Source organism: Zalophus californianus, chromosome 11 (genome assembly GCF_009762305.2).
Source record: "Zalophus californianus isolate mZalCal1 chromosome 11, mZalCal1.pri.v2, whole genome shotgun sequence".
NCBI lineage: Eukaryota > Metazoa > Chordata > Mammalia > Carnivora > Otariidae > Zalophus > Zalophus californianus.
The window spans coordinates 23936967-23948033 of record NC_045605.1 but is presented as its reverse complement, the minus strand read 5'-3'; the positions used below and the strand labels follow the sequence as shown (position 1 = coordinate 23948033).

Genomic DNA, 11067 nt, shown 5'->3' with positions numbered 1-11067 from the left:
ATCTCAAGCAGACTCTCTGCCGAGCACGGAGCCAGACACAGAGCTCGATCTCATGACCCTTAGATCACGACCTGAGCAGAAACCAAGAGTCCGATGTTTAGCCAACTGCATCACCCAGACACCCCTGATTAATTTCTTAAATATGATTTTTTTATCATTTTTAGACTCTCTCTTACTGCCTTTTTTTTTTTTATCAAATGAACACATTTATTCGCTTTCTTAATACAGTCTCTTGTTTTGATGGGACATATTTCCAGCAACCTTTCCAAAAAAGTAGGAATGGAAGTTAGGCATTTATTTATTTAGTTAGTTAGTTTGATTTTAGATTTTTTTTTTAATGTGTGAAGATATTGTCTTTTTCCTTCACATGTGTTAGGTTAGTGGTTATAGAATTTTAGTCTGAAATCAATTTCACTCAAGGTCTTGAAGTCCTTGTTCTAATGCTATTTAGCTTCCAACAGTGCCATGAAGAAGTCTGATGATATTTCCATTTGTGATTTAAGGTTGTGGGCCTTTTTTCTTCATTTATTTCCTTTTTCTGTAAGATTTTCGAACTTCTCTTTATCCTTGGTATACTGAAATTTCGTAATGAGATACATTGGTTTGCATGTCATCCTTATGCAGGGGCCATGTTAATCTCTGTATAGTTCCGATTTTAGTGTATGTGCTTCCCAAGTGAGCATGATGTATGTTTTCTTTCTTTCTTTCTTTCTTTCTTTCTTTCTTTCTTTCTTTCTTTCTTTCTTTCTTTCTTTCTTTCTTTCTTTCTTTCTTTCTTTCTTTTTGCTTTCTTTCTTTCTTTCTTTCTTTCTTTCTTTCTTTCTTTCTTTTTTCTTTCTTTCTTTCTTTCTTTCTTTCTTTCTTTCTTTCTTTCTTTCTTTCTTTCTTTCTTTCTTTCTTTTTTTCTTTCTTTTGAGGAAGGGGGGAGGGCAGAGGGAAAGAATCTTAAGCAAGCTCTGTGCCCAGCATGGAGCCCTATATGGGGCTCAATCTCATGACCCTGAGATCATGACCTGAACTGAAATCAAGAGTCAGACACTTAACTGACCGAGTCATCTAGACACACCTGGACACTTTTTAAAAATTAATAATAATTTCCTTAAAATTCAATGTCCTTTCAATCTAATGACAATTATTCTTTAATTATGAAAAAAATAACCTTTCATTGATCATTTCTTCATAAAAATCCTATTGTTGTCAATAGGATATTATGGATTTATACTCTATTTTTTTTCATCTTTCCTATTCCATTTTCCATTAACTTGCCTAGTAAGTGAGATCTTAAACTTATATTTAACAATTTTCCAAGATTTAAAAAAAAATTTAATTCCACTATAGCTAATATACAGTATTATATTAATTGCAGGTATACTATATAGTGATTCAACAATTCTATACATTACTCAATGCTCCTCATGATAAGTGCCCTCCTTAATCCCCATCACCTATTCCACTCATCTCCCCACCCACCTCCCTTCTGGTAACATTCAGTTTGTTCTTTATAGTTGAGTCTATTTCTTGTTTTATCTCTTTTTTTCTTTGTTCATTTGTTTTGTTTCTTAAATTCCACATGTAAGTGAAGTCATATGGTATTTGTTTTTCTCTGACTGACTTATTTCAATAAACATAATACTCTCCACATCCAAACATGTTGTTACAAATGGCAAGATTTCATTCTTTTTTTATGGCTGACTAATATTTCATTGTGTATAAATACCACATCTTCTTTATCCATTTATCTATTAGACACTTTGTTATCTTGACTATTGTAAATAATGTTGCAATAAACATAAGGGTGCATATATCTTTTTGAATTAGTGTGTTCAAGATATTTTTAATTTTTTATTTTATATATTGAATTTTTGAGAACTTTTTACTATTCTCTAATATTTCTTGTTTTATTGCATTCTGTTTTTGTTTCATGGATACAATCTTTCTCGCAAGTCTCAGGAAAGAAGACTTCATTTCTTCAGGCTGAAAGCAAGTGACCTCATCCCCCATGGTAATTCAAATACACAGGAATAAACAAGAGCAAAGGTAATCAAACAGGTGAAGGCATTCATGTAATTATAAAAGACACTAAAAATACTCTCCCTTTTCTCTAAACTGATTGGAAATGCAATTGTATAGCTTATATGTATGTAATATATTCTTAGGCTTACAACATACATGCAATGTATTTGCCAATAGTAATACAAAGAAAGTGGGTGAGAGAAAAGTTGTAATAAACTAGGAAATGATGACAGATGGTAGTGATTATAACAATGGATAAAAATTTTGGGGTCTGTAACATTAATAGATGTAATAGGTATAATGTAACAAAAGGGAGGGAGAGCAATAGAGATATATAGGTGTAACATACCAACATATTACTGGAATTAAATATGATTTTCATAATTTAAGACATATATAGTAAACTTTAGAACAACCACTAAAGAAAATCCAAAAATATATTGAAAAAAACGTTAATTGAATTAAAATACTACATTAGAAAATAGTCACTAAATGCAAAATAATGCAACAGTTATACCTGTGAATGATTATATTAAAAATGATGAAAGATCTCAAATCAATAATCTAACCTTTCACATAGAATAGCGAACTAAATATAAAGCAAGAGAAAGAAGGGAAAATAAAGATTAAAGCAAAAATTAGTTTCTAAAAAGAACAGAAAAACCAAAAGCTGGTTTTTTAAAAGCTCAACATAATTGACAAAATTTTATTTAATTTGACCAAGAAAAAAGAGAAAAGATTCAAATTACTAAAATCAGAAATGAAGGAGACATAACTACTGACCTAAGAAAAATAAAAAGGATTACAACAAAATACTATAAACGACTGTACACCAATATATTAGATAAATTGGATGAAATAGACTTCTTACAAAGACACAAACTACAAAACTGACTCAAGAAAAAGTAAACAATCTGAGTAGGCTTATAACAAGGAAATAGATTAGACAAAACAAAACAAAAACTGCCCACAAATGAAACCCTGGCACAGATAGCTTTGCCACTAAAATCTACCAAACTTCAACAGAAAAATTAATTCTAATTCTTTATAAACACTTCCAAAAAATAAAAGACATGGAAAGATTTCCCAACTTATTCTATTCCTCTCATAACAAAATCAATGACATCACAAGAAAATAAAACTACAGAACAATATCTCTCATGGGAGGCAGACATTCTAAACAAAATAATTGAAAATTTAATCCAGCATCATATAAAAAGAATTATTCACCATGACCAAGTTGGATTTATCTTTGTGATGCAGGATGGCTTTTCAAAAATCTATGTGTGTGATATTTCTTATTAATAGAACAAAAAACAGAATTCACATTATCATCTTAGCAGGTGCAGAAAAATATTTTACAAAACCTAGAGCTCTTTCATGATAGAAACAGTAAAGAAAGTAATAATGTAAGGGATCTTCCCCAACCTGCTAAAAATCATCAATGAAAAATCCACAGCAAACATATTTAATGGTGAAAGACTAGATGATTTATTCCTAAGCTTGGGAACAAGACATGTTCCAGTCAGAAAAACTAGGCAAGAAAAATAAATAAGACATTCAAATTTTAAAAGAAGTAAAGTTATTTCTATTCACAGATGGCCTGATATTTTGTACAGAAAATCTTAAGGAATCCACTAAATATTATTAGAACTAATATATGCGTTCAGCAGGGTTGAAGGATATAAAGCCAATATACAAAAAATCAATTGCATTTTTATGTACTTGCTTTGAACTATAAGATAAAATAAATGAAGAACTCAATTCCATTAATGTATCAAAATGAATAAAACACTTAGAAATAAATTTAACAAAAGGAATAATAGGAATTTAAACAAAAGGAATAAATAGGAATAAATTTATCAAAAAAGTGTTAAACTTATGTTCTGAAAAACTGTGATACATTGTTTAAAGGAGTTAAAGAATATCTAAATAAATAGGAAAACATCTCATGTTCATAGGTTGGAAGTCTTAACTTTGCTATGATGACAATACTCCTCAAACTAATCTACAGACTCAGCAAAATTACAATAATCCCAACTCACTTCTTTATAGAAATTGACAAGCTGATTCTAAAATCTATACTGAATAAAAGGATGTAAAAAAGCCAAAACAATTATGAAAAAGAAGAATAAATTGAGAGGACTCACACTTCCTGATCAAAACTCATAGATCAACAGTAATCCAGACAGTGTGGTACTGACACAAGGGTGTGTGTGTGTGTGCGTGTGTGTAAAATAAAACTGAGAGTCCAGAGACAAAAAGCACACATCTCTGGTCAATTGATTTTCAATAAGGATAGCAATATTGTTTAATATTGGATGAATGGTGTTTTCAAGAAATGTTTCTGGGACAACTGGATAAGCACAAGCAAAAGAATAAAGTTGGACCCTCATTTACACTATATACAAAATTATTATAAAAAAATTACACATTATGTGTTATTCACATTATAAGTGTAAGAGCAAAACTTCTATAAAACTCCTAGAAGAAAACAGGGATAAATCTTCATGACCTTGAACTTGCAAAAGAAATTCTTAAGTATGACACCAAAAGTGTAAGCAGCAACAACAACAGCAAAAAAGATAAATTAGACTTGATCAAAATAAGACTTACACTTCAAAAGGCACCACCAAGCAAATAGAAAGACAACACACAGGATGGGAGAAAATATTGCAGATTATATGTTTGATTAGAGACCTGTATTTAAAATACATAAAAATCTCTACCAATTCAATAATAAAAAGACAATTAACCCAATTAAAGAATGGATAAAGTCATTTCTCCTAAGATACACAAATGGCCAATAAGCATATGAAATAAACACATAAAAATATGATCAGTATCATTAGTTATCGGAAAAATGCAAATCAAAACCATAAGGAGTTATCACTTTACATATGCTAGAATAAAAATGAAACTTGAATACATTATGCTAGGTGAAAAAAGCCAGTCACAAAGGACCATGTACTATATGACCTCATTCTTATGAAAGTCCAGAACTCAGAAATCTATAGAGATAGAAAGTAAATTCACAGTTGCTTAGGGCTGGAGTGGGGGAAATGTAGATAAGAGAGTGATATTTAAAGGGTACAGCATTTCTTTTTGAGGTAATGAAATATTCAAAATAGACTGTGGTGATGGTTGCATATACTTGTGAATATAATAAAAATTATTTAATTGCACCTTAAAAAGGGCATATTTATGATATATGGATTATATCAATAAAACTAATTTAAAAAGATAGGAAATGTTTGTGCATAGATAAGATCTCATTGAAAAGGGAACCTTTGATGAAAATGAAGAAGTTAAGGTAGATATCTCCCATGAAGAGTGTTCCAAGTTCAAAAACCCTAATATACAAAGTAAAAGACTGCCAATTAAGCTGTGTTATATTTGCATAATCTAATCCAGTGCTATTTTTGGATTATATTAACTTGAACAATAAATTTACTCTATACGTAAGCCAGTTTGGGGGAGATTTTCTGTTATTTACAACCAAAGGATACTAAGCACTACTATGAATTTTGTGCCAGAAGTGGTATGTTGTAATTAATAGACACAAAAATGTGAAATGGTTCTTGTCAAAGAGGTAGGGTTGAAAGCAAAGTATCTTGTGTCTTGGGCTTGGTTCCCAAAACACATAGCTCTGAAAGCCAGTATGTCTTGGGTTCTCAAGATTCCCAAGACTATAGCAAACAAAGAAACAGGATTTTTTTTTGTTGTTGTTGTTGTTGTTTTGGTTTGGTTTTTTGTTTGTTTTTTTGTTAGAGGTGGGTGAGGGGTAGAGGGAGAGGGAGAGAGAAAATCTTAAGCAGGCTCCATGCCCAGTGCTGAGCTGGAAGCCTGATTCAGGGCTCAATCTTGCAACTCTGAGATCAGGACCTGAACCAAAATCAAGAGTCAGATGCCTAACTGACTGAGCCACCCAGGCGCCCCAAGAAGAAACAGTTTTTAACAAGCCCCTGAAGATTTGCCATGACCATGACCTCAGGGCTCAGTGCAGAAGGAGCTGAAAAAAATACCCATCTCCCAATATTTCCCTGCAAAGGCCGATTTGAGTATCTTAAGAGCTGCAGCCTGAGGGTCAGCCTCCTAATTTTGACTCATCTGGGAACAAACTGCTCTCCCCTTTGGACACAGGAGAATCTAGCAGACACCATCTCAACATTCTCCCTGTAACCTGCTCCAATTCACCAATATCTACTTGGAAGAAATTTATACATACATATTGGCATCTCAGCTTTTGCAACTGCCACCCGGGGGGGGGGGGGAGCCCTCAAAAAATAATTGAAAAACGGATCTAATAGACATTTTTCCAAAGAAGACATACAAATGGCCAACTGATATATGACAAGGTGTTCAACATTATTAATTATCAAGGAAATGTAAATAAAAATCACGATGAGAGCATCATACACCTGTTCGGACGGCTATTTTTCAAAAGTCAAAATATAACAAGTGTTGGTGAGGGTGTGAAGAAAAGAGAACCCTTGTACACTGTTGGTGGAATGTAAACTCGTATAGCCATTATGGAAAATAGTATGGAGATGCCTCCAGAAGTTGAACATGGAGCGACCATATGACCCAGCATTCCCACTGTTGCTTATCTATCCAAAGGAAATGAAATCAGGGTATCAAAGTGATAGCTGCACTCCCTATGTTCTTCGCAGCATTATTTACAATAGCCAAGGTATGGAAGGGAAGCAGCCTAAGTGTCCACCAACGGATGAATAGATAAAGAAAATGTGGTATATATGTGTAATGAGACACTGTTCATCCACAAAAAAAGGGGAATGAATCCTGTCATTTACAACAATGTGGATGAACCTGGAGGACATTACACTAAGTGAAATTAGCCAGACGAAGAAAGACCAATACTACATGATCTCCTTTATAGACAGAATCTAAAACAGTCAAACTCATAAACATAAAGTAAAATAGTGGTTACCAGGAGCTGAGAGGTGGGGGAAATTGGAAGAATTTGGTCAAAAGATAACACACTTTCAGTTATAAGATGAATAAGTTCTAGGGAATTAATATACACCACAGTGACTATGGTTAATAATGTACTGCATACTTAAAATTTAGTAAAAGAGTAGATTTTAAGTGTTCTCACCACACTAGGAAAAAAAATGGTAACTGTTAGATGATAGATTTGTTAATTAGCTTTATTGTGGTGATCATATAAAACATCACATTGTACATTATATATATATATAATTATAATATATATATACATATACAATTTTATTTGTCAATTATACCTCCCTAACAACACTAGGGAAAAAAAGAAAACAAATATTTATTTGAAATAAAAAAAAGAAAAAAGAGTGTGGAATTTGGCCTGAAGTTTCAGGGAGTAAATCAAAAGAATTTCTCTGGCTTTCAGCATGACACCTCTCACTCTGTGTCTGTCTTTCTCTGTTTCTGTCTCTGTCTGTCTCTCCTGTTGGACTTAGGGTACTTGAATTTCACCAGTGTTTTGTTTTGTTTCGTTTCGTTTCTGTTTGCTTTGTAGTCTTTCTCTGTAGCAAGAACTCTCAAGCTATTTATGGAGAAGTCAACTAGAGCAATTCCCTAAGGCACAGCTGAAAGATTCTTGTTGGTCCCTATAGACCTTGAATCTCCATGAAGCCTAGTGGGATTTTAAAGTGGGAGTGGGTGATATTTTGAAGTTCACAACCATAAAAGTTATGATGGACTGAGGATATGGGTCATTGATACAAACTTCCTCAGGAATATAAATATCTCAAATATGCAAAGGATACTCGATCATGTAAAACGTGGACTTGGGGAGCTACTAAGTGATTCAGTCTGGCCATACTGTTGACTTCTTTCCAAAAGAGGAGGAGGCTGGAAATAGCAAAAACAGCTTCAGTTAAGGAGGACTCATCAAGAAACTCTAAAGAATGAGAATGTACCCTCATGCCCTGACTACCTAGCTTAAACATGAGACACATAGACTTTGGAGGCAAACAAATGAGAGCTGTGTGTCCTTCCCAAAGTTATGAACTGCTCTGAGCCTTTGCTAACCTGACTGAGAATGGAAACAATCATATATTGGATGTGAATGTATTGTTTAGTTGCCCAGTGCAGTGGAGCTCTGTGTGTTCACAGGTAGCTAGCTAGTTGTGTCCAAGTCTGAGAGTGTTGAAAAGTGATTTTGGAGAACTGGCAAAGTATTTTAACCTGAGCTATGGGCCCTGAATGAGTTTTGTTTTCTACTTTTGGTAACTTACTTTATCTCAGGAGTCAGAGTTGAGATTCAGACTTTTCTCTATATTTACAGTCTTTTTAACGCCTATCCCATGCAGTTCCCACAGATAGGAAGACCAGCAGTCTCTGGCTTGCTATAGCCTTTTCCATGCTTCAGGAGCCCCAGAGACATTAAAGCCTAGATTTCGTGGAGTCATTTATCCTGCAATTGCCCCAAACATATACTGAATAAAGAAATTCTAAAATGTGTCTTCATGGGCTATTTATTCTGTTTCTTCTCTTTCCCCCTTTTTACTTAAATGACGACTAAAGTTAGCTCCAAAGCACGTAAGGGCCAGTGATTTTGCTCTTCATATGCTACATTTCTATTGACTTTAAAATTAATCTGATCATTTGAAAATCTGCCAAACCAAGCCCTGAGGAATAAAGAAATAAGAGGCAACCTTAAGTGGGGGAGGGTGGGCATCCAGGGCTGCTAAGAGAGCACTTCCCCCAGGTGTGGCTATATTAAAGCCATATTTCACTTTAATAGAGAAGGACTGGGGAAGGCCTGGGGGTAAGGTAGCCCCTCCTGATGCATGGAACTCCATTTGGGCTAATAAAAGACCACTTAGCTATGAGGTCTTGTTACAGTTAAATTGTCTCTAAACAGTTGGTTGCTTGGTAAACCTCAAGAGTGCAACAGCTGGAGCATATGTGGTTGGGGGAGCTGAGGTCTGCCCCAGCCCTGGAGCCAGAGCGCATTCAGTGACCCTTGTAAATCTAACTGCATAGGAGGTGCCGCTCTTGGTCCTTTTTCTCAGCAGAGGACCCACAGCTAAGGTATTGATCTGCCTTAAAGCTCAGTATAGCCTATCTCTTCCGTTTCTCATACTCTTCTTCTCAAGTATTGTCTCAAGATAGTATTAGTCTCTTTAAATGACTGGAGGATTGTTCTTTCTGTCTTTATTTCCTGAAACAACTTAGAGAACAATATTTATTATTGGATACTTCAATTGAACTTGCCATAAAGCCTGAGCACAGGCTTTGCTTGTAGACTATTTTTCTTAAATATACAATTTGGTAAGTTGTGACATATGTGGATATCCATGAAGCTATCATCATGGTCAAGATAGTGAAAGTATCCATAATATCAAAAAATTGCTCTTACCCCTTTGCAGTCCCTCTCTCTGGTTCCTCCACACCTTTGGCCCAGCCTGGGTCCCAGACAAACATTGATTTATTTTCTGTCATCATAGTTTGCATTTCCTAGATGTTTGTATGAGTGAAATAATACAGTATATACTCTTTACTATCTGAGTTCTTTAAATGAACATACTTATTTTAAGATTCATCTATGGCATTAAGTGCATCAATAGTAGATGTTTTTTGAATTGCTGAACTGTATTCTGTTGTGTCGACAATAGTTTGTTTACCCATTTACCTGTTACCCAATAAAGATGTGGGTTGATTCCAGTTTGGGACTAAAAATTAAGCTGCTATAACATGTGTGGACAAATCTTTGTATGAACCTACATTTTCAGTTCTTTTGAGTAAACACTTTGGAGTGGAATGGTTGTATTTATGCTCGATTTTTAAGAAATTGCCAAACTGTTCTTCCAAAGTAGTTGTACCATATCACCTTTTTACCAACAGTGTAAAAAAATTCTAGCTTTTTTTTTTTAAAAGATTTTTATTTACTTACTTGAGAGAAAGAGCTCACAAGCATGGGAAACAGCAGAGGGAGAGGGAGAAGCAGGCTCCTCACTGAGCAGGGAGCCCGATGCGGGGCTCGATCCCAGGACCCCAGGATCATGACCTGAGCTGAAGGCAGACGCTTTACCAACTGAGCCACCCAGGTGCCCCTAAAAATCCTAGTTTATCCACTTGTTGCCAACACGGTATGGATAGGATTTTAATTTTAGCCATTCTAATAGGCATGTAGTGATAACTCACAGTGATTTTAATTTGTATTTCCCTAATGACCAAAAGTGTTGAATGTCTCTCCATGTGCTTATTTTGTCAACTGTATTATCCCATTGGGTGAAGTGTCTGTTCAATTCTTTTACTGTATTATTATTATTTTTTGTTTTATTACTATTGAGCTTGGAAGTCAAGTATATTATCAGATACATGATTTGCAATTATTTCCACATATCTGTGGCTTGTCTTTTAATTCTCTTAAAAGTATCTGTCAAAAAGTAGAACTTTTTAGGTGAAACAGGGGAAAGGGATTAAAAGGTACAAACTTCCAGTTATAAAATAACCAAGGCATGATGATACAGTGTACAGCATAGGGGGTATAGTTAATAATACGTAACAACTTGCATGGTAACAGATGGTAGCTACATGTATCATGGTGATCACTTCCGGATGAATTTAAATGTAGAATCACTATGTTGTATACCTGAAACTAATACAATACCATATGTCAAGTCCACTTCAACAACAAAAAAGGCAGAACTTTTAAATTTTAATGAAGTTCAATTTATCAATTTGTTACTTTGTGAATCCTGCTTTTGATGTTGTAGGTCAGAAATCTCTAACTCTGGGCGCCTGGGTGGCTCAGTCGGTTGAGCGTCTGCCTTCGGCTCAGGTCATGATCCCAGGGTCCTGGGATCAAGCCCCGCATCAGGCTCTCTGCTCAGCAGGGAGTCTGCTCCTCCCTCTCCTTCTCCCTCTGTGCTCTTCTTCTTTCTCTCTCAAATAAATAAATAAAATCTTTAAAAAAAGAGAGAGAAATCTCTAACTCATTGTCACAAAGGTTTTCTCCTATGTTTTGTTGTTGAAGTTGTATAGTTGTAGGTTTTATATTTAGTACATCATTCATTTGACTTAATTTTTGTATCTGGTATG

At 34.6% G+C, this 11067-nt stretch overlaps 1 non-coding gene across 1 annotated transcript; it reads right to left on the bottom strand.

The window, feature by feature from the left end:
• Positions 1–579: 579 nt before the first annotated feature.
• LOC113915578 lies at positions 580–683 on the bottom strand. Its single transcript, XR_003517726.1, has one exon. It is a non-coding gene; the product is annotated as a U6 spliceosomal RNA (small nuclear RNA).
• Positions 684–11067: the final 10384 nt, after the last annotated feature.